Here is a 24658-nt window from a genome sequence, read left to right on the forward strand (position 1 = left end):
AAGACTGGGACTTTTCAGCTTGGAAAAAGAGACAACTAAGGGGGGATATGATAGAGGTCTATAAAATCATGACTGGTATGGAGAAAGTAAATAAGGAAGTGTTATTTACTCCTTCTCACAACACAAGAACTAGGGGTCACCAAGTGATATTTAATAGGCAACAGGTTTAAAACAAACAAAAGGAAGTATTTCTTCACACAACATACAGTCAACCTGTGGAACACTTTGCTAGAGAATGTTGTGAAGGCCAAGACTATAACAGGGTTCCAAAAAGAACTAGATAAGTTCACGGAGGATAGATCCATCAATGGCTATTAGCCAGGATGGGCAGGGATGGTGTTGCTAGCCTCTGTTTGCTAGAAGCTGGGAATGGGCGACAGAGGATGGATCACTTGATGATAACCTGTTCTGTTCATTCCCTCTGAAGCACCTGGCACTAGCCACTGTTGGAAGACAGGCATCTGGGCTAGATGGACCTTTGGTCTGACCCAGTAGGGCCATACTTCTGAAACACTTAGGTTCTACAAATGTTAGCAAAACTCTGGCTGCAGGGCTAATGGAAGTAAGTGAGCCGGGACTCAATGGCACAAGCCACCCACAACCTATGAGGGACTGTGAGTTAATAGTGAAAGGACTAGACTAACTGGAAAATGTGACAGTACTGACACTGGGGGCCTATGGAGCTCTGGACAGATATGAAAACTGCCTTCCTCCTGCAGAACCCTGAATGTAGGTTGGTGGTAGGAGTATAGCTGACCTCCCACAAGGTGAATCCATCCTAGGGCACAACAGTCCCCCAGGTGTAAGCAGAGGCAAATTGCAACTCTCTGAATCTAGAATGGTGAATCTGACCCATTAGTTGTTTGGGAAGGTGATTCTCCCATGGAAAACATATGGAAAATTTACCCAATAAAAGCCTCCTCTTGCCTTAGGTAAAATCCTAGCGTTCTTAACACAAGATAAAATCCCAGTGAACACAATGCAGTTTGTAGTTTTAAAATGAGTTAGCAGGTCAAGGTAAACACTAGTTTCACCTGGAGCTGCCAACTTGTGTGAAAACTACAAAACTGCCTTGTCTTGACTAGGATTCTACCCTGTTAGTTACCACAAGTTAGCAAAAGCAAATTAAGAACATACCTTTTTTCCTAGTGAAAATGTACCCTGGTGAAATTGCAGACTCTGGAGGGTTAAACCTGAACTTCAAAGACTCTTGGCTTTCGTCAGTGTTACCCCTTTCCCGCCTCCCCCCACCCCAATGTGTGAGTCAAGTAGCTAACTTGGACAGTATCCAGACAATGGCTTTGATGAGGAGGGAATCATGGTGGAAGAAATACTTGAACAAACACTACTGGAGGCAGAACTATAATCTTTCAAGTTTTTTAATCAGTTCAAACATATGTTTGTGTGTTTGGAAAATCAAAGCAAAATCCTTTGGATATTCTGGCATCTTGGAGGTCAGTAAAGTTGCCCTGAGTTGTAGTATGACACACATATCATGAGTCAATAGAAGAACTACATATTTCCTTTGTTCTTCAATACAGCGTTTCATCGATGTGTATTATAAACATTAATTATGGTAATCAAGCTTCGCAACACCTCTGTGAAGGAGGTAATTATTTTATCCAGTAGGGAAATTGAGACACCAAGCCCCAAATTCATCCATTTAACTGACTAGAGTTACACAAGGAATGAGTTTAGCTGAGTCACAATTAGCCCAAAGTCACTGGAAGAGCAGGAAATAGAACCCAGGAATCCTGTTCGCCTCTGTTTTGTTCTAACCACAAGCCCACACTCTGAAGCAAGGGCTGGCTAATATTCTCAAAAGAAAACATCTTTTCCAGGGCCTTTTAGGAACAGCCATAGAAGGCTTAGAACTGGATGTTTCCTACCTGTTACATTTTGTGTTGCAATAAGTCAGAGCCATTAAGATGACAAGAATGGGAGTTGGTGAACATGCCGTGTTTAGAGACACTAAATTACTAATGACACCACTTGTAGGAATAGCCTTCCTGGCTATGAAGTTTTTGTAAAGTATTTTAAATCTGGGCATAAGTAAACTACAGTAGTTTGGATAAAATTCCCCACCCTAAACTGAATCTAAAGCTTGATGTAAACCCAAAGCTTTGAAGTTCAAAAGTTTAACCAAAACCTTAAGTTTTATTTTTATGCACTTTCCCCCTTACTTATTTTGTCAAAGATTAAAGCAGAACCAAAATGATCACAAAAACCTTCTCTTTCGGTAGTTCAAGCACAGCAGAAAGCAGGAAGCACTAGAAATCTTATATCTCAAGAGATCAGATTTCTAGACCGCAGTGATCTGGATAAGCAGTAGTATTCATTATCACTGTTTGCTATTTTTTCCTATGACAATCCTGGGCCAATACTGAGTCTGTAAAATTGTTCATGGGAAAGAGGAACAATGCCTGCATCCCTTTACAGACACAGTGATTTGTGTTAGAAAAAAACTAGTCAGTTAACTGTCACCTGCAGCAGCTGCAGGAAGCCGTTCACTGTTGCTCCGGGCAGCACTAACACTTTATGGATTATAGTGTTGCAATATTTATTGTTTCTTAGATGTAGATAGCTCCCTGTTTCTCTCCCTTGAGTTCAACACAGAGAGATGATCAGCACAGGGCTATTGCAGTTTGTATAGCATTACTGCTACATTTTTTTATATGGCGTTTGAAAACGGAGAACTTGGCATTATGTGCATGACACTTTATAGATAGTAAAGGCAGGGTTCCTGTCCTGATCAGTGTAGTCGTTGATAAGTATAATCATCTCTACTGATAAGGACTTTCCTTAGTTTCTTTCTTCTGCAATCCCATGTAGCGTTTGGGACCACCCTATCAATGAAGTAGCAGCTAAACAACAAAATACAGTGAATTGGGAGTGACTGTTGTATGAATCAAGTGAGGGTTGAAGAGAAGTGGGTAAAAAAGGAGTCAATTGTACCAGGGACCCAAGTTTAGCGCCCCCCGCAAACATCTGTGTAAATAAAGTGAAATGGAGGGGGGTGGGGCTTCAGCAAATATGATGTTTTGGGGCCCAACATTTCTCTCAACAGGTCTGAATGACACCATGAGGCATGTGTCAAAAAGAAAGTGACTATAAGAAACTAGAAGGTGGTTTAATCTCCTGGGATTAAGGCTTGAAGAGCCTGATTGCTATAATGAGAAATGGACTTAAAGAAAAAACAAGACAAAAAGATCGAAGCCAGACCCGAGAATCCATTAATTGACAGCAGTGCATAACAGCTAATCAGAAAGCTCCATTACATCCAACATTTTGAACATGTGTTATAATTGTATTTGATAATGTCATTCTATAGCACTGAGATGCAGAGACCTCAAGGCAATTTAGTAACATTAATGGATGTATCCCTGCAGCAGCCCTGTGAGATGAGCACTGGTAGAACTATTTTTTTTATTGTACAGGTGGGTAAACTGAGGTGCAAGGAAGTTGTGACTTGCTCAGGATACCCATCAAGTCTGTGGCAAAGATGGGAATGGAACCCAGTCATGTACTTTCCCCACCAGACAATAATTAATTAGGGTTCTGCTGTGCTTTATGGACCTAGCCCTGTGTCTGGAGTATTATATACTCAGACTATCCCAGCTAGAGGCATTGTGCATCAGGGGACACAGAAAATTTCCTGGAGCTACTTGGACACAGTGCAAAGATACTTGTACCTGTTACTATATGTGGGTGCAGTACAATATCCATTCCTCAACTCTGTGGGTCAGCATGGATGGGTGCAGGGCAATGACCCCTCCCTCATTAGGGTGGCTTTCACTTGAAGTGTCATGAAGGTGTTACACTCAAGTGAGGTCAAATGTTGCAGTTGTGGCTGGTTCCTGTCCAAGCAGAGGACCCTTGCACTGTCTGACCCACTTTGCACGCTCAAGCAGAGATCAGTCACCATTTGGCTTGCAGGAGTATATAACAAGCATGTTTATGTATAGCACTGCAATTGTGTTAGCAACACGCACTGAATCCCACTAACCGCTGCACAGCAAGGTTCTATAGACCATATACATGGAAAATGGGATGTAATTGTGACTGAGTGACTTTGTAACTTTCAGGTGATTAGGGATTGCTTTCAAAGGCACTAATTAAAAAGGCTGAGTTTTCTATTCTCTGCCTAGGGACACAAGATCATCCCACTGCTTTTTCTAATGACTTTAATGAATTTTGTCTTTAAGTTGTTCATCAGCTGTGCTTCATGCTGAGACTAGTGCTCTTCTTTTTTGAAAAGGAGACTTAATTGCCTTCCCTAGCCCCTACTTGTGCCTCAGTGGGGGAGTGTTGTTGATGCTTCATGCAAGTCACCAACAACAGAGACATGGATGTTAATTTTGTCACTTCTGAAGAAAAATGTTAAGGTAGGATAGTAGTGAGTTTAATGCTGTTACTCAAAGGAACGAATTATTTAATTATGTTTGCTAATATAAGCTTACAGGATATTTTAGCTGTATCTTATCATTCTACTTGTCCAAATGCCTTTGCTGCAGCCTCAGTGCCAGATGTCTCTTAAAAGGCTTCATATGTCACTGCAAAATAATTGTTTCAGGGTCACTTCTTTGTTTTGTTTCCTCTAAGATCTATTGATTCCTACTCCCCCTGGGAGGAGGGTTTTATTGAGCTCTTGAAAACGGGAACACTGCTTCTCCTGTTCAGAATAGGCTTCTGAAGCTTTAAATCCCTCAAAGGCAAGCAACAAGCTCAGCTAAAGTAGAAATGCCACAGGTAGGAGGGTAAAAATAATAATATTCTGATCTAATTTAACTTTGAATTGTTTTAGTGTCAGTGAAACTCAGTGGAGACCAAAGACCGTGATGCTAATGTATAATGAAGGCCTTTTGATCCTGCCAAAGTGGTGTAGAGGGTACTTGTCTAGACACATAAGCTCTACTGGTTTAACTAAATGGCTTTACCTGGGCTGAGTTAGATCCGCATCTGTCTCTATTTGCATATCCATAAGTTTTGCACATACAGGGCAGGTTGCCCAGGTAGCCTAATTTACTAACCATTAGGGTAATTTTATGTCAAGAGTTCAGTGTCTAGAGTAGCAAGATTTACAAATAACTATACTGGGGGAATTTACAGGGTATCAGGGCTGATGAATTAAAAAAAATAATCACTTATGTGTATACTGTAGCAGCTGGAGTCTGTGGGTCAGAGTCAGGATTAGAACTCAGACTTCCTAGATCCCAATTCTGTGAGCAGGCCACACTTGCCTTTCGATGGCATTTTCCATAAGCAAGACATTATGTTCTATTCTATATACCTTTCAATATCATCCTCATCATTATAGTGTTGGAGCACATTCCAGTAGTGCATTAAGCAATACCACTAGCATCTCATCTCATCCTTTCCCCAGGGGGAGGTTTGGTGGTGAAGTGTCTAGGGCAGAGTTCAGCAACCTTTCAGAAGTGGTGTGCTGAGTCTTCATTTATTCACTCTAATTCAGGGGCAGGCAACCTATGGCACGGGTGCCGAAGGTGGCACGTGAGCTGATTTTCAGTGGTACTCACGGCCCAGGTCCTGGCCACCAGTCCAGGGGGGGTCTGCATTTTAATTTAATTTTAAATGAAGCTTCTGAAACCTTATTTACTTTGCATACAACAATAGTTTAGTTATATATTATAGACTTATAGAAAGAGACCTTCTAAAAATGTTAAAATGTATTACTTGCATGCGAAACCTTAAATTAGAGTGAATAAATGAAGACTCGGCACACCACTGCCAAAAGGTTGCCTACCCCTGCTCTAATTTAAGGCTTCGCGTGCCGGTAATACATTTTAACATTTTTTGGAAGGTCTCTCTCTAAGGCCTTGGCTACACTGGCACTTTACAGCGCTGGAACTGGGGTGTGAAAAAACACCGCCCTCAGCGCTGCAAGATGCAGCGCTGTAAAGTGTCAGTGTAATCAGGGCGGCAGCGCTGGGAATGCGGCTCCCAGCGCTGCACGCTACACCCGTAAGGGATGTGGTTTACAAGCAGCGCTAGGAGACTACTCTTGCCGCGTGGCGCTTTGAGTACATTCCACTTCAAGCGCTGCCGTGGCAGCGCTCCCGCAGCGCTGCCGTCGCATCGGGCGCGCTTTGAATGTCTAATGTAGCCAAGCCTCAGGTCTCTATAGATATTAGCAAACTATTGTTGATGTATATAGTAAACAAGGTTTTCAAAATATTTCAGAAGCTTTATTTAAAATTAAATTAAAATGCAGATCTTATCAGTTTAGTGTGATCTTTGCCCTTGCTTTTCCTTGCTGAGTTTTCCAATGTCTGGCATGTATTTGGATACTTTAAGCTGCACACAAGCTTCTGAGTGATCCCTTGTTAACTGGATCCAAGAGGGACAGAGGACAGATTTCATGTGTGAAAATACCTGTTCACATAGATATGTGGATCCAAATGCTGAAAGCATTGCAAATGCAATTTTCTTCAAACAAACAGTTAAATTTCACTGACAGGGACATCCAGCAGGTCAGAATAGCAGCCCCATGATCTCTCTCGGTAGCTTCAAGCGCGCTCTGCAGATCCACAAACTTTGATGTCCACAATTCTGAGCTTTTTAACTGAATGAGTTGCATTTCGAAATCTCCAACACCCATCCACCGACATACAGACAAATCCAAGTCACTTTTGGTGAACTTTTCAGGTTTAATTAGAAAAGAAAGCATTGGGCCAAATCACTGGAAATCTTGATCTGTCAGAAAATTCTGATTCCAGTTCTTGCATGTACTTTCCAATCTCATTGACATTGACAGTGCAACGTGTCGATAGCTCTTTTATGAGTTTGAAGTAGTGGAAAGAAGGAGATTGAATATCCCTGGGAAAAAAACTGCTAGTTTCACAACAAAATGCTTTCCAGGCTTCATAAAGATTCAGAAATGTTTGCCCTGTACCCTGGAGACAGAGGTTGAGTTCGTTTAGGTGAGCGGTGATATCAGTTAGAAACATGAGCTTACACAGCCATGTGTCATCATCCAGTTTGGGGTAGTTTTGTTCTTTTTCCAAAAAAAAGGCCTTGATTGCCTCAAAACAGTTTACAAAGTGCACCAAAACCTTGCCACGACTTAGCCACTGAATGTTGCTGTGAAGTGGGATGTCATTATAAGCACTGTCCATCTCTTCTAGCAGTGCTTGAAACTGTCTGTAAGTCAAAGCAGATCGAGCAACAAGGAAATTCACAGTTCACACCACTGTATTCATCACATTATAAAGCTCTGAATTAGACATTTCAGCACACGGGTTTTCTTGATGATACAGTGAAATTTGACTGTCGGACTGCCAATTTGATCTTCAAGTAACTTTACAAATCCCTTCTGTTTTCCGACCATGGCAAGAGCACCATCTGTTGTCACACAAAATATTTTTCTGATGTCAACTCCTCGTTCTTCAAAACGGTTTACAAAACTTTCCAGTATATCTTCCCCCTTTGTTGTGCCATGCAGGGGTTTTAGGCAACAAAGTTCCTCTTGGATTTCAGTGGAAGCACAGTATCTTGCAACAATTGCCAAACATGGAACGTCGTTTATATCCACGCTCTCATTAGCTGCAACACTAAACACTGCTGTGTCTTTCAATGCAGTCGTCTGCTTTTCTTTAATGTTTTCTGCCATTTCACTTATGTCTCTCTCAACTGTTCTGGCAGAGATGGGCAGTTCTTTTATTTAGATATGATTGTATCTTTATTTGGCAAATCATTGAACAAAATCTCCGAACTGCTGAGAAAAACTTCTTTTATACATTCCCCATCTGTAAACAGCTTTCTATTTTTTGCAATGCACTGTGCGATCTTGTAACTTCCTTCTGTAGATTGATTTTTACTTACACTTAAGCTTTTAAAAACACTGCTTTGCTTCTCATAGGCTTTTACTGCCTTTTTGATTGATTCAGTCTTGTCTGCTTCATCAAGAAAGGTTTTCTCATGCTTCTTTTCAAAATGTCATCGAACACTTGATGTGCAACACACATCACTTTCATAACAGAAAGCACAAATAGCATGGTCCTTCTTTCCAATAAACCCAAATGCGTCTGTCCAAGCAGGCTGAAATGATCAGACATCTAGCTTTGCTTTCTTAGGAGTTGTCATTTTGTCAAATGTTCCCTTCAACTCTCAGTGGGAAAAAAAATGGCGACAGAAGGCAGGCACAAGGTCAAACGCAGTGTGGTCTGAGATAAGCAATTTTAAGATGGGGGTGCTGAGTTGCACCCCCTCTTGCCTGGTGTGCAACCCTCACTGTCCCAGGCTGGGGACAGTGGGCCACAACGGGGAGGCTGCAGAGCACTGGGCCAAGGCCAGGAGCAGAGCCCAGGGTGGACTGCTGGGACTCCAGACCAGAAAGCAGGCTGAGCAAGGCTGGAGATCCAGACCCCGGTTGCAAGAGGTCAGTGGCTGGAACTCAAGATTGGCAACTGAGGTGAGTGGAGCTGGTGGCTGGTAGGCCTGAGTAGGGCTGGAGGCTTGGACCCTCCAACCGGAAGAAAGGTGAGTGGAGCTGCACTGTGGGGACCCCTGCTGGTGAGGGGCCAGCAGCTGGAACCCCAGAGCAGCGACTGAGCAGCTCAATCCGCTGCCACTCTGGGGTTTCTGCCCCCGGCTCCCGCCAGCTGGGGTCTCAGCCCACTGCCAGCCTGAGGTTCCTTCCCCCAGGCCAGCAGTGGGTGCTGAGTGGGACCAGCGACGGGACCCCCAGCTGGCAAGGGGCCAGCAGCCAGAACCCCAGAGCAGTGGCAGACTGAGCATCTCAGCCTGCCGCTGCTCTGGGGTCTCAGCTGCTGGCTTCTGCCAGCTGGTGTCTCAGCCCACTGCCAGCCTGAGGGAAGGAACCCTAGGCCAGCAGCGGGTGCTGAATGGGACCACGGCAGGCAAGGGGCCAGCAGCAGGAACCCCAGAACAGTGACTGAGCAGCTCAGCCCACCACCACTCTGGGGTTTCCACTGCCGGTTCCTGCCATCTGGGGTCTCAGCCTGCTGCCAGTCTGGGATTCCTTCCTCCAGGCCAGCAGCAGGTGCTGAGTGGGACCAGTAGCAGGACCCCAGCTGGCAAGGGGCCAGCAGTGGGAACCCCAGAGCAGCGGCGGGCTGAGAGGCTCAGCCTGCTGCCCCGCGTGCCATCAAAAATCAGCTCACATGCCACCTTTGGTACGCATGCCAGAGGTTGCCAAGCCCTGTTCTCGGGGTTTGGTTTTGTTCTGTTTTTTTTAAATGAACATAGTAGCATGTATTTATTTTGGAGAAGGCAAGTCAAAGAAGCACACCTGGCACTGGAAAGAAAAGGGGGCAATGCCTGTGGTGGTTTTTAGTTATGGGAGTTTATCCAACAAGGACTGATCCCCCAAGAAAGCTCTGCCTCCTGTGCAGATGACCTTTACCTGGTGGTAGAATGTTACATTGTGTTACAGAAGATGAGCTGTTAAAGCACAAGAATGAAGGCTGTGGGTAAGTAAACTTTTCGATAGCTTGGATCCAAGGTCTGGGACCTTAAATTTGACTTGATATTCTATGGGAAGCTAGTGCAGACAGCAGAGGACAACTCTGAGGTAGCATGGGTTGCTGAGAAGATGGTGCAGCTGTATTCTGGACTTCTTTAACTAAACTGATTTTAAATTGATCAGAGTTTACAGTTGTGTAAGTGCATCTACACTAGGGGGTTAACTAGACCAATTTTATTTTCCATTTAAAATTGGAATTTGTATTTTAAAACAGATCTAACTATACCACTGAAGCCCCCAAGGCTTCAGCAAGATTCAATCAACATAATGTTTCCAGTGACTGAGTAGACAGGGTAGTGGATGCCACTGTGTCTTCCCACGGTTAACATTAGTAGAGCTGAGCTGGTTTTTGTAACAGTAGCCAGAGTGAAGTCATTTCTGCCATGCCCAGAGAGACTTAGCTGTAACCAGAACTACACTTGGCACATGGGAAGTCTTAGCTTGTTTAATTCTCCTTCATATAAAAATGAAGATTCACACTAAGCAGGTTCCTCTATACATATGAAGATTTATTTGCATAAGAGTTGCATAATTTATTCTTCATGCACATTTACAGTATGCAATAGAATGTCTTCTCTCGAGCCAGTAAACTGCTGTGAAAGCAGATTAACAATCAAGCAGAATGTACTATAAATCTATAAGGCTGATTGCAAAGCAAAAATCCTCAGGAAAATAGCCTTTGAGCATGCAGGTACTATAATAAATCTCACCTCTTTAGAACAGAAGTTTCTGAGTGGGAGAGGCGGTTGCAGTAGAAATGAAGTCAGTTTTATGTTTTTATTAAAGCTGCTTCTTAGTCATAGGAGTGCAAACAGCATCTGTAGCCTTTACATTTCTCTTTATTTTTCCTCCTATAGCTTCCTTGCTGATTCAGTTTCTCTTCCATGGTTTGTTTAGTTGATGACAATGTGATCAGTTGCTGGGCCCCAACTAACTCACTATATATTTGAAATTCTGTATGTAGATAGGAACTTGTGTCCCACTTCCACCACAACTCCTAAAAAGGACGCTGCCTGGATTAAAACCAAATGGAACATGGCATGATCTCAGTGGGGTGTTTGAAGCTCGTTAAGAACCATTTTCTTTTAATTTTTCATAGCTAGTTCCAGAAATGCTACTGGTACATAGCTTGAGTACTTTGCTTCCCAATAATTCTAAATTAAGTTAAGGAGTATAAAACTTGAAACAAAGATATAACAAAAAGTGCTGAGATTACATCTGAACAGTTTCATTTTGTTAGTACTCAGTCACCCCTGCGTCAAATGCCAAATTCTCCAGAGTGCATATATGAGTCAAGCATCTGAAATTAGAATTAAAACACAAACGACGCTTACATAATTCACTGTGCAAAGTATAAAACAGGACGTGCTGAGAGCAGCTGTAGCATGGAATGTTGATAATGACAAGGATACAGATGCACGTGCCACTTTTGCTGACATCATCAGAAGTTATGTGTATATATTAGGGAAGAACGTGGAGAAACTCAAGAATTGGTTTCAGTTCTTAACACTAGATGTTCTCTCCTCAGTAGTGGATATAGAATAATTATCTTCTTCTCTGACCCCCTTTCCTGTCTCTCTGTCCAGCCCATTGCTTGAGGAGAAGTGGTTGGGACAGGATACAGAAAGCTTATGCTGATCTCTGCCGAGCAGCTGGTCAGGCAGCACTTCTCACTTCCTGCTGGGGTGAAGAGCCTTTTCCAGAGTGGGGTAGTGGATCCTGGGATCTACTAGTGAAGCGCTGAGCCTGGGCAGCAGGACCTCATCCCTCCCCTGGAGTGTCAGTGCCCTTATTCCTCATCTCTCTGCATCCCAGCTCCCTCCACCACAAGGAGAAGTAAGGGGTTCAAAACATTCTCCCCACCCCCAGCACCTTTGAACAGGTCAGAAGCAGGATAACCCTTAAAAGCAGTAAAGGGGCCCAGTCCCCCTCGTACTCTCCTGTACATAAGAACAGCCATACTGGATCAGACCAATGGTCCATCTAGCCCAGTGTCCTATCTTCCAACAGTGGCCAGTGCCAGCTGTTCAAAGGGAGTGAACAGAACAGGGCAATTTCTAGGATTCATACCCTCCTGTTCAGTCCAAGCTTCTGGAAGTCAGAGGGAGATGCATTCCTGATCATCTTAGCTAATAGCCATGATGATCTATTTCCTTTTTGAACCCTGTTATACTTTGACCTTCACAACATCCTCTGGCAGTGAGTTCCACAGGTTGACTGTATGTTGTGCGATGAAGTACTTCCTTATGTTTGTTTAAACCTGCTGCCCTCAGGTGATCCCTAGTTCTTGTGTTTAGTGAAGGGGTAAATAAACTTCCCTGGTCTGGCTGGGGGTGTGGGCTCTGAGATCGGGCCAGGGATGCGGTGTTTGGGGTGCAGACTGCCCCAGAGCTGCTGTGGCCAGGCAAGAGGCACCTCTCCCCACTGCAGCCCCAGGACAGTCTGCACCTCAAAACCCTCATCCCCGGCCCCACCCCAGAGCCCACAACAACAGCAAGAGCCCTCATCCCAAACCTCTGCCCTAGTCCTGAGCCTCCTCCGACATTCCAAACACCTTGGGCACCCCCACCACACATCACTTCCATATTTGTGCACATAACAAAATTCATTGCACACATGGATGTAAAAAATTTGAGGGAACATTGCTCCCAACTTGCGCACCTTTTGAGAGTGGTCCAGTGTGGTAAGCTTGCTCAGAGCACATCTACCAGATCTGGCCCCGCAGGTGAGGTAGGTGTGGGAAATGCCTAGTTTGAGAATCTCACTGCATCTTAGGTAGAAGCTAGGATCCAAGCAGCTTTACGTGGCAGGACTTAGGCAGTTTTGCACATGCCCTCTGGTGGAAACAGATGCCTGGGGAATTTAGGTGGCCACAACATTAAGTGGCAGCTGAGCAGGCATTTTGTTGATCTTAGGGTGTCTAAATCCAACATTTAGGAACCACTAAGTCCTTTGCTGAACTATTAGAACTAGATCCACAACTGTACAACTGCATATTCCACGCGTAAGGCCCTACCAAATTCACAGTCCATTTTGGTCAATTTCACGGTCATAGGATTTTTAAAATCAAATTTCATGATTTCAGTTATTTAAATCTGAAATTATACAGTGTTGTAGTTGTAGGGGTCCTGACCCAAGAAGGAGTTGCAGGGGATGGGTTGCAAAGTTATTGTAGGGCGGGTTGTGATACTGCTTCTGCTCTGCTATTGATGATGCCCAGCTCTGAAGGCAGCACCGCCACCAGCGGCAGTGTACAACAACTAAGGATGTCATGGTATGGTATTCTACTCTTACTTCTGCACTGCTGCCTGCAGAGCTGGGTGCTTAGTCAGCAGCTGCTGCTCTCCAGCTGCCCAGCTCTCAAGGCAGTGCAGAAGTAAGGGTGGCAATACTGTGACCACCTAAAATAACCTTGCAACCCCCCGCAACTCCCTTTTGGGTCAGGACCCCCAATTTGATAAATGTTGGTCTCCCCAATGAGATCTGTATAATATAGAGTAAAAGCACACAGAAGACCAGATTTCACCGTCCGTGACATGTTTTTCTTGAATTTGGTAGGGCCCTAACCATAGGAATATTTGGTTCAATTTAAAGAAAAAATGTATCTATTTCAGTTTGACATGGATACAAAAAACATAGTTTAGCTGTTGTAACACTCTGGTGTTAGTCTTTTCTGTTTTCCTGTAACATACATATTCACCACCTAATGCATAGCTTCAAAGAGGATATTCATATAACTACAAAATTATCTAGTTTACAAAGAGATTTTCCTGTTTAACAGGTTTTAGTACTTTTGAGTCTTGTTTGTCAGAACTATATGAATTGAAACCAAACTTCAAGGTAACTTCTTAATCTGTGCTTTCTGGCCTGGGTTAAGTTTTCCATTCCCAGTGTTCCTGAGTTTTCTGTACAAATATGTATTCATAGAGTTTAAGTCCAGAAGACACCACCATATCATCTAATCGGACTTCCACTATATCACAGGCCATTACATTTCACCCAGTTACCCCTGTATTGAGTCCACTAACTTGTGCCCGATTAAAGTATATCTTCCAAAAGGTATCCAGTCTTGATTTGAAAAATCAAGAGATGGAGAATTGACAGGTTCCCCCTGTTAATTTATTCTAGTGGTTAATCACTGGATTACTCACTAAAACATTAGTGTCTTATTTCTCATTTGAGTTTCTTGGGCTTCAGCTTCCAACCACTTGTTCTTGTTAGGTCTTTCTCTGATAGAGTAGAGAGACTTTTACTACCCAGGAAAGTATCTTTACCCTGTAACCAAATCACCTCTCACACTTCTTTTTTGATAAGATGAACTGCACCATCTCCAATTTTTCAACATCCTTTTTAAAACGTTGACATCAAAACTGGGCATACATTTCCAGTATTCTCACCTGTGCCAAACAACAGAAGTAAAAATCACCTCTTTACACCCTACTTTCCCATTTATGGATCCATGGATCACTTTAGCTCTTTTTGCCACAGCATTGTAAATGTTGGGAGGCCATGTTGAGTTACTTATCCACTCTGACCCCTAAATGCATTTTGGAGTTGTTGCTTGTATGTAGGGGTTAGCATTGCCTCCATCACCTACTATGTAGCTGTGGCTAGCCTTGTGGCTTTTCATCTATTGGAGTATGGCTGATTCTATAAGCACCCTTATTTTTGATTTTGCAGGATTCGAAGAAAGTCAATAGAGAGTTTGTAGTTACCAGGCAATTCCTTGCTTCTATTTCATGCCACTGCACCCCTCAGCCACCCACCCAATCAATATTTTTAAAGCTACCCATAAGCCTACATCTTGTCCAATTGATTAATTGATTCATTCTGGCAAATTGGTTTCAGACACATTAGGGTTATAAACTATTGCTGCATTATGTTTATAGAAGCAGTTTAACTTTTAACCAATAGGCTTTAAAAGGAAACCCATATTTGGTGGATAAATGTTCAAGTTTATATTGGTATCACTTACTCATGTCACTGGGCTTTGCTTCTAAGCAATCATCTTTTCTATCTCATCAGTAAGTTCCAGGAAATGTCCTCCCCATTGGTCATTATTGCTTAATTCCAAGTAATAGACTCATAGACTCATAGGTCAGAAGTGACCAACATGATCATCTAGTCTGACCTCCTGCACAAAGCAGGCCACAGAACCCTACCCATCCACTTCTGTAAAAACCCCTAACCTATGTCCGAGTTATTGAAGTCTTCAAATTGTGGTTTGAAGACCTCAAGAAGAGAATCCACCAGCAAGTGACTCATGCCTCAGGGGAAGGCGAAAAACCTCCAGAGCGTCAGCCAATCTGCCGTGGTGGAAAATTCCTTTCCGACCCCAAATATGGCGATCAGCTAAACCCTGAGCATGTGGGCTAGGCTCCCCAGCCAGCAGTCAGGAAAGAATTCGCTGCAGTAACTCTGATCCCATCCCATCCAACATCCCATCGCAGACCATTGAGCAGACCTATCTGCTGATAATCCAAGGACAATTGCCAAAATTAAACTATCCTATCATATCATCCCTTCCATAAACTTATCAAGCTTAGTCTTAAAGCCAGATATGTCTTTTGCCCCCATATCCGCCTCGGAAGGCTGTTCCAGAACTTCACTCCGCTAAATGGTTAGAAAACGCTTCATCTAATTTCAAGCTCTGAATTTGTAGTGTCCAGTTGTACCCAATTCGTCCTTTGTCTACTTAGTACTAAGCTAATAATCTCTCTTCCCTAACATTAATCCCCCTGATATATTAATATAGAGGCAAGCATAATCCCCCCGGATCTTCTTTGGTTAGGCTAAACAAGCCAAGGCTCTTTGAGTCTCCTTTCATAAGGCAGGTTTTCCATTCCTCGGATCATCCTAGTAGCCCGTCTCTGAACCTGTTCCAGTTTGAATTCATCCTTCTTAAACATGGGAGACCAGAACTGCACACAGTATTCCAGGTGAGGTCTCACCAGCGCCTTATACAACGGTACTAACACCTCCTTATCTTTGCTGGAAATACCTCGCCTGATGCACCCTAAAACCGCATTTGCTTTTTTAATGGCCATATCGCATTGGCGGCTCATAGTCATCCTGCGATCAACCAATACCCCAAGGTTCTTCTCCTCCTCTGTTGTTTCCAACTAATAAAACTGTCTCATACAAATTGCACCTGATAATACAAAGACTAGATTCAACAACAAAACAAAATGTGCTGGACTGCCAGCTATGAAACCCACTGAGGGTCTCCCAGATTAGCTGCCTTTGCCTTATAAACACTGTCACAGGACAGCAGCCAAACATAGCCTTTGCTGAATGGGACAATTAGTAAACATTTTACAGAAAGGAAGCACAGTCTTGTAATTAAGGCATAGGACAGGGAATCAGGAGGCCTGGGTTCTGTTCTTGGCTCTGTGGCAGGTTTCCTCGAGCTTGGAAAGTCATTTACTTCTGTGCCTTAGTATCCTAACTGGAAAATTACAATAATGCTGCTTCCTTGGAGTGTAGTGAGCCTTAATTTATTAACTTCAGTTACATTACTATATTCTGCTAAAAGCCACAGGAACACCAACATGCACTAGGATAACCCATTCATAATTCTTAAATCAAGAACTATTTGCGTGTTAGTTTCTCCATTTCAAGGAAAAGTTATCAGCTCTCTAGCCTTTTCTCTACTCCGTATCATAGTGATTGTAAGAATTGCTAGTGCCATCTAGTGGAAGATGTAGCATCTTTGTTTTAACCACTAGTTCATCCCTTCTGATCTAGAGCCGGATTGTATACACACATCAGGGATGCTCCTGGCACCAGCTATTCACCATATGAACCAGGATTGAGTGAGATTTTACAGGATATTTTACAGTTGAAAAATAGAAGCATATTTTCTAAGCGGATACTTTCCTTGTGTGATGCTTGTTCTGCTGCCCATCCTGTACTTCCTTTAGAAGAAACCAAACCACACCACAAAATCAGCACAATCACATTAGTCTTTGCTTTGCACATCTGGCACAATGAGATATCACTACATTTACCCAATCACCTTTCTCCTCACCACTTTCCTTTCAAGCACAGTGAGCCCCCCACCACTAGGGTGATCAGATAGCAAGTGTGAAGAATCAGAATACTTTTTCAGGGGGAGCATAGTGGTCTATAACAAAGCCTCTAATATTGGGATGTTTGGTCACTCTACCCACCACCAGCCCTCCAGTAGTATCCTAGGTCAGCTCTTGATGTCCATTGGGCAACCATGGGAAACAAAGATTATTTTCCAACTTGTACATTTTGGCTACAAAACTTGAAGGATTTGCCTGTGTTTTCCTAAGAGTCACAATGTCTGCCTGAGTTTGTAAGTCCCAACTGAGTTTGTCAGTCATTTGAGTTAGGGAGATTTGCTACCGTGCTATCAGGATAAACCTCCTCCTAAGACTGCTTTAAACAGTTACCAGTTGAAGAGAAAGGCCTTTTAAAAGAAGATTCAATGATAGCAAAAAAGGAAGATCTACATAATAGATGATTACCCTGACATTGTGAATTACACAAGTTCTAAACCAGACAGAATCTTTAGCCATGTCTAAGCATTGCCATCACTAACAAAACATTATTCACTTCTTACTAATATTTGGCAAATTATGTAGATATAGTATTTTTGCCAATCTTTGTTTGGAAGAGATTTTCCATATTGTTACTGTCCTCTCAGGCTGGCTCATTGACTAATTCTAATCTCAGGCAAGCTTTAAATGCACCCAACTGATTTAAAACACTTGTCCAAATAGATTTGGACAGATACGTCAGAAGCAGGGGATATAGCTCACAAACAGCAAAAAAAAGGTATGCAAGTTACACCTACAGTGTATATTTATAGCCACAGCCATGGTCCAGGGGCCCTGACCTCAGCAGCCTGTCAGCAAACACCAGCCACACTCTGACTTCCAGCAGCCTTGGTTATTACTCGCAGGGTAACCCAACACACTCCCAGATTCCCCTCCCGCTGTGCCCCCCACCAAAAAAAACCCAGCCAAACAAAACAACAACAACATGTTCTGCACTGTCCATCCCTCTCCTGGACAGTTGAGATCTATTAGGTATGCTGCCTCTTTAAGGGAATCAATATACTGCAATCTGCTACCTTAAATAGAGTTATCCAAATAATTCATAACACTAGCTTAGTTTTGATTAAAATAAAACAAGTTTATTTAACTACAAAGAGAGAGGTTTTAAGGTATTAAAATTAGAAATAGTTACAAGCAAAGATAAAATGCTTCCTAGTATTAAAACTTAAATTAGACTTGGTTTAAGGTGAAATCTCTTACCACATTTCCTGTAACATTGCTGACCAAATTCTCAGGATCTGCTCCCAAAATCCAACCACTGTATCTTTGGACTTCTTAGGTGAGAGAGAGAGAGAGAGAGAACAAACACACGAGAACTTGGGGTGTTTTGTCTCTCACTTTTATAATTCAGCCATCCATTGAAATGTATTGTCCTGGAAGTTGCCCCTAGATAAAGTTCATTCCCATTGTGTGGACAGCAGCAAGGAGTCTGGTGGTGAAAGAAAGAGATTCCATGCTGTTTGCTAAGATGCATATCTGTTTCTGCTTCCTTCCTTGCCCAAGAATGGCCACTTGATGGCCCATCAGCCTTGATGGCACCTGGCTAGAGGCATTGGCTTGTCCTTTGTCTTTGAGAAACAGGTTTCCCCACTCCCCAGACTTATGTTCATAACTTTACATATACTGTTGTTACATACATTTTACCATGGTATTATTGACCCTCAAGTTATTAGTTTTCAAATGATGCCTCACAAGGCATATTTTGTACAGATTACTACAATGGTGTGTAGGGTGTGAATTCAAGGGTGCACTCCATCACACCCCTTCTCTCCCCTCCCCAGAATTTTGGCACTACTCCACCATCTTTTGTTAACTCAAGATGGCCAAGTTGTTTTTGATAAAAAGAACTGATTCAGACTAACTAGGCAGACATTTTTGGAAGTCTGAAGATGTTATTAACTGTATTTCCCTTCCTCTCCCTCCCACAACCCTTACAGACAAATTAGAAATGGGAATAGCAGTGCCAAAATACAGTGAGAGCTCATTCTTGTGTTTCTAGCCAGCTGGAAAGAGGAAGCAAGAGAAAAGTACCAGATGCAGAGCCAGGGCCGGTGCAAGGAAATTTTGTGCCCTAGGCGAAACTTCCACCTTGCACCCCTCGAGCTAACCCCGCCCCCCCAAGGCAGCTAACTCAGCCCCCCACCCTGGGAGCCCCCCCTGCAGCAGCTACCCCCCCCACCGCAACAGCTAACCCCTCTCTCCCCTTGTCCCCCCTCCCGGCAGCTAACCCTGCTTGGGGAGACTTCCCCCCTCCCCCTGCTCCCCCAGCAGCTAACCCTGCCTGGGGAGCCCTCCTGCGGAAGCTAACCCTGCCTGAGTAGCCCGCCCCAGCTCACCTCAGCTCCGCCTCCTCCACTGAGCACCTCGGTGCTGCTTTAATTCTCCTCCCCGCCCAGGCTTGCGGCGCTGATTGGAGGAGACTTACAGCTGGGCCGTGTGCTCAGCAGAGGAGGCAGAGTGAAGGTGAGCTGGGGCAGGGAGCTGTTCGTCTGTGCGCCCCACCCCTCGTTATTGCAGGTAGCCCTCCCTGCGCGCCCCCCACCCAGCTCACCTCCACCTCCTCACCTGAGGGGGCTTTTAGGTGCCCCCAACCACTAGGCGCCCTAGGCGGCTGCCTAGTTTGCCTAAATGGTTGCACCGGCCCTGTGCAGAGCTGATCAAAATGTTTTTAAGCAAAGAACTAGCCACTGTTTCTGTTTTCCACTGAGCTTTTTGATGAACTCTAGTCATGAGTCTTCTAGCAAGAAAAGGCACTGATCCTGCAAACTTTTCCATGTGAGAAGACCCCTGTGCACACGGAGCCCGAGTGACTGCACAAAGGAGTCCAGCTTTGCAGAGTAACTTTCAGAAGTGGGGTTTTTGAGCTAGAAATTTTGTAGCCTCAAGAAGCTTGTATAGGTCAGAAAAACATCCAGATTACTGGGTGCTTGTCTGAAATGAATCTTTTCAGGCTCACCCATCACTTTGTATTTGCTTCTATCCCTCTAACCAGTACCTGTCTCCACTCTGACCTTCCTCTCCCTCTCTGCGTCATCCCTGATGTCTTAATACAAGGTCAGCAACTCTCTCTCAAGCAGCCACTGGACCAATTAGGCAGGATACAGTCTATTGGAACTGGCAGCAAAATATATGTGCCTGAACTTACAAGACATCTAGGTCAGACAAGGGTATCAAACTTATTCTGCAAATGGGGGCAAATTCTATTCCTTCTCTATATGCAAGAGTTGCGCTTCTTTAAAAGTGTATTAAAACTGAGTTAGTTAAGCTAGTGGAATATCCTGTATGGACAGACATTCAGACTGAAGCCTGACATATATTGATTAGCAGCATTTTGCAAAATTTTTTAAACCAAATTTACAGTTAAGCCTATGCAACTTCCACAACTCCTTCACACTTGCACACAGGAGACCACCTAAATCTATACTTTCCCCTACCCATCATTACATCAGCAGATTGCTCTCATATCCTACCTCACTACTGACAATACCCAGGGCAAGATCCCAGTGCCCTGCTACTGACAATTCTATACTGAAATGATGTAGACTGAAACCTTGAGGCACACATGCAGCACCTCTTTACTTTGATAACACACTGGGCTGGGGGGTGGAGGGTGGGAGGGGCACCGCAGACCCAGATCGCCTCACATCACAATCACAACTCTGCCAACTCATTTCTCCACCACCATTCAGTATAGCTACACTTAGCACAGTGAATGCAACTGGAGAGCATGTGGATAATTCCCAATGGCTATTGCCAGCTCCATGGGGACAGAATTATAGGTGCATATGTGTTTATCTGAAGCCTGTATTTCTTGGATGTCAGAAGTCTGAATTCTGCTGAACTCAGTATTCTGAAGGACATGAGCTATTACAGGACAATCTTAACTCAATTTTTGCCATTTAATTATACTAAAATCCCAGTACATTTTTGCTATTACAATGTTTTACTACTCCCAACCTTCAAGACAATCAGTTGTTATAATACACCTTCCCCTCCCCTCCCATTTTCTATTATGAAGAGAGTTTTTTTCAGAGCTAAACTCCAGGCATTTCAAATATTTGAACTGGGCCTCTGATGCATTAAAAGGGATTAATCCTCACTAGCCAGCCTCTTTTTGCTAACCAGAGCTTGCCCTAGACCAAATGGCAATCCAGGCAAAGAGCATCTTTGCTCCCAAACAAACACTTTCACAATTACACAATAAAACAAGGTTCACAATACTGCAAGTAGGCTCTCACTTCACTTTATTCTTATATCTCACTGACTGACTGGCAGTGCCCCACCCCTTATATACTGCAAGGGCGTGTCTGACAACATTCTAGGAGGATCGATGAAAATGTAGTTCTCAGAAAGTCTGGAAGGTTTCATGAGATTCTACCAAGGTCCAGAACATTCTAGGTTAGTAAAAAATGAATCCACATGCAGGATACCTGAAACATTTTACTTCAAACATTCTATTTTCCCTTTAGTTGCCAACAAAAACAGCACCCAAGCCTGGCACTCCCCCAAGCTGGCACCCCAGGTGCTTGCCTGGGGCAACTACAATTTAGAAAAATATATTTAGGTATTGATCTAACTGCATCTCAAAATATCTGAATGGCAGTGTATTTAGTTGTTATGTTTTTGTTTTGTGTAACAAGTACTCTGCTGGTTTTTGGAAAAGGCAGCCATTTTATGTTTCATGCATGTTACTAGAGATACACACTAAACTCACTCATGGAGACAACTCTTCTTCTCATTTTAGATTGAAAAAAAAATCACTTATTGAAAGCATCTGTTTTCTTTGTGTGTATAAAAGACACTTCCCTTACACTCTGGCAGTAGATTGCATGTATGTGAACAGGAGAAGGAAGCAAAGCTAAAGTAATTCTGAGAGCCTCAGCCTCCACTCCAGCATTATTATTACTTTGATTAAAGGATTCAAAGTATCAAATTGACATGAGCCCCCTTTCCCTCACTCTCATTTGGTTTCCTTATAGTTTCATTTCCAGGGCGTAAATGCATTTGTCTAGGCTTTGTTTGCATAGGCCCATTTTGGCTTCTGTCACACACTGATTTTTGGATTAGTCACAAACCTGCATTTTGACTTCTCTTGTATATGCATCTCCTAGCTTGCCCGTTTCCTAGGGAAGCTCTGCTCCTTCAAGTCTCTCCTGTTACCATCCCACACATCCATTATTACCACATTCACAGGAGTGCAAATTGCTTTAAAAAAAAAAAAAGCTGGGGATGTTAATTCAGAGATCAGAAAAGCAACACCTGCCTGACCAAATCTCTCTCCCTGCTATTAGCATCTCCTGTGCTCAGTGTACGCAGTGGTGCTTGCTGCAGCTGGCTCAGACCTCAGGCTCTGTTCTATATAGTAATATTCATACAGAGAGGAACACTTGCATTCAAGTTGAGCAGGATGGTTGTGAGAGCTGAGACAGTTCATGTGAGGAGAGGGGCAGGGAGCCCATTACCAGAGACTTGTTTTTGTCTAATCTCAAGGAGAAGGTAGTTCAGACTCTTTCTTACTCACCTTATAATTATAGCCTGAGTTCCAGTGACCCAACAAGCCCAAGAACTAAGGTAAAAAACTCTGTCACACAATAGTAAGGATTCAGACATATTTATTACTTGTTACACCACCCATAACATGCATGATGAGTCACAAGGAGAAAGTGATTGAAGCAGAGACTAGAGAGACAAAGTGGATGAGGTAATATCTTTAATTGCACCAACTTCTGTTGGTGAGAGACACAAGCTTTTGGACTTACAGAGCTCTTCTTCAGGTCTGACAGTTCAAGTGAGACCTAGACACATTTTTGGTAGAAAACTATGAAAAAGTAACATGGCAGAGTGAAGAGAATGACAGGTGTATTAGACCTATTAGCCTGATCTCAGATTTTCTGGCAAATGGTATGATACAAGTGCTGTGACCTGCTAAGGTCACACAAGCCTATTTCATGGCAGTACAATGCTGGGATGCTTCAGAAGCCACTGAGATTTTAGACTGATTCTGAAGTGTTAAAAATTCAGAATATCTGCTATTTACTAGAAGATTCAGTGCCAGATTTTCCCTTCACTTAAATTAGTAGAAAGTCCATGAATTTCCATGAAATTAGTCCTGAATTTATGCCAGTGTAAGTTAGAATCAGGCCCACAGGGACTGGCTACATGAAATTTTCCAGCAGGAAGAACTGATTCAGTGTAAGAAGAGGGCAACAATGGCCTACTATATTAGAGCTGCCCTGGGAACAAGTGCTGTTAGCGTTGTAAATTGCAGAGAGACTAAAAGCCACATTTACATATGCAGAATAGAGGCGGGTGTGGAAATACTCCAAGGGCACTGTCCCCTTTAGAGTTGATCTAGGTTAGAGATAGGAAGCTGTACACTTTGGTCTACTGGCAGTTACTTCCAAGTTGTTCAGAGTAGATAAAGACTGGTGATGGGTAGCAGTATAAAAGTTTGCATTCCACAGCATCTGAGTGCCTTATGGACAAAATCAATAGCAGTCATGAAGTCCCCTAGTCTCTGGCTCGCCTCCCTTTCCAGAGTAGTTGTTATCTGTGTCATCACCCAGCATGCAGAGCATTCTACTGCCACACAGCATAAATACTCTTTCCTCTGAACTCTGCAATACCTCTACACTCTTCACCTCTACCCCAACTTTCAAATGACACACATTTTTGAATATAATGAACCAATGTTACTCCTGGGGGCTATTTATAGCCAAATCTAATAGCCTTTGCACACAAGTAATCCCTATTATTGGAGAAGAACCTTCAGTGTTTTCTTGGAGTAGGGAGGGATGGCGGAGGTTAAGAAGCATTCTTACTGGGAATTTTAGCCTATTTTGTAGCGCCATAGTGTGGATGCTTTCTACATCAACAGAAAGGGTTTTTCTGTCACTGTAGTTAATCCACCTCTTCAAGAGGCAGTAGTTAAGTCAAAGGAAGAATTCTTCCACTTACCTCGCTGTGTCTACATTGTGGGCTAGGTTGATTAAATTTCTAGGCGTAGAAAGAAAAGGTATGTGAGATAGTCCAATAAATACTAACTTCTGGTGAGAGACAAGCTTCTCAGTCTCTAACTCCTATAATAACCCATTAAACTGATACATAAACAAGGAAGCCTTGTTCACCAAACTATTAGAATTCTTTGAGGGTATCAACACAGATGTGGACAAGGGTGATCCAGTAGATAGAGCATTTGGACTTTCAGAAAGCCTTCGACAAAGATCCTGTACCAAAGGCTCGTAAGCAAAGTAAACAATCATGGGATAAAAGGGAAGATCCTCTCACGGATCAGTAACTGGTTAAAAAATAGGAAACAAAGGTAGGAATAATTTGTCAGTTTTCACAATGGAATGCAATAAATAGTGGGATCCCTCAAGGATGGGTGCCAGCACCAGTGCAGTTCAATGTATTCATAAATGATCTGGGAAAGGGGGTAAATGGTGAGGTGGCAAAATTTGCAGACTATACAAAATTACTCAGAATAGTTAAGTCCAAAGCTGATTGCGAAGAATTACAAAGGGATATTAGTAAACTGTTTGATTGCATAACAAAATACTAGATGAAAGTCAATGTTGATAAGTGCAAAGTAATGCATGTTGGAAAACAATCCCAACTATATATACAAAATCATGGGATTTAAGTTAGCTGTTAAAGAGATCTTGGAGTCATTGCAGATGGTTCTCTGAAAACCACTCACTTAGCAGCAGTAGTAAAAAAAAAAAAAGCCAACAGAATGTTAGGAACCATTAGGAAAGGGGTAGAAGACAAGACAAGAAAATATCACAATGCCACTATATAAATCCATGGTACTCCAACACCTTGAATACTGCATGCAGTGCTGGTCACCCATCTCAAAAGAGATATTAAAATTGGAAAAGGTACAGAAAACGACAACAAGACTGATTAGAGGGACGGAACAGTGTCCATCTGAGGCGAGATTAAAAAGACTGGGACTTTTCAGTATAGAAAAGAGATGACTATGTGGGGATATGATAGAGGTCTAGAAAATCATGAATGGTATGGGGAAAGTGTTATTTCCCCCCATGTAACACAAGAGCCAGGG

At 43.0% G+C, this 24658-nt stretch overlaps 1 long non-coding RNA gene across 1 annotated transcript in view; it reads left to right on the plus strand.

Moving 5' to 3' along the window:
- Nucleotides 1–8156: 8156 nt before the first annotated feature.
- LOC116835665 (uncharacterized) overlaps nt 8157–24658 on the plus strand; it is a 136071-nt gene continuing 119569 nt past the window's right edge. The window contains exon 1 of the long non-coding RNA XR_004376249.2: nt 8157–8431. This is a non-coding gene — a long non-coding RNA (uncharacterized LOC116835665). The remainder of the gene's footprint in view (nt 8432–24658) is intronic.

This window comes from Chelonoidis abingdonii, chromosome 6, assembly GCF_003597395.2.
Source record: "Chelonoidis abingdonii isolate Lonesome George chromosome 6, CheloAbing_2.0, whole genome shotgun sequence".
Classification (NCBI taxonomy): domain Eukaryota; kingdom Metazoa; phylum Chordata; order Testudines; family Testudinidae; genus Chelonoidis; species Chelonoidis abingdonii.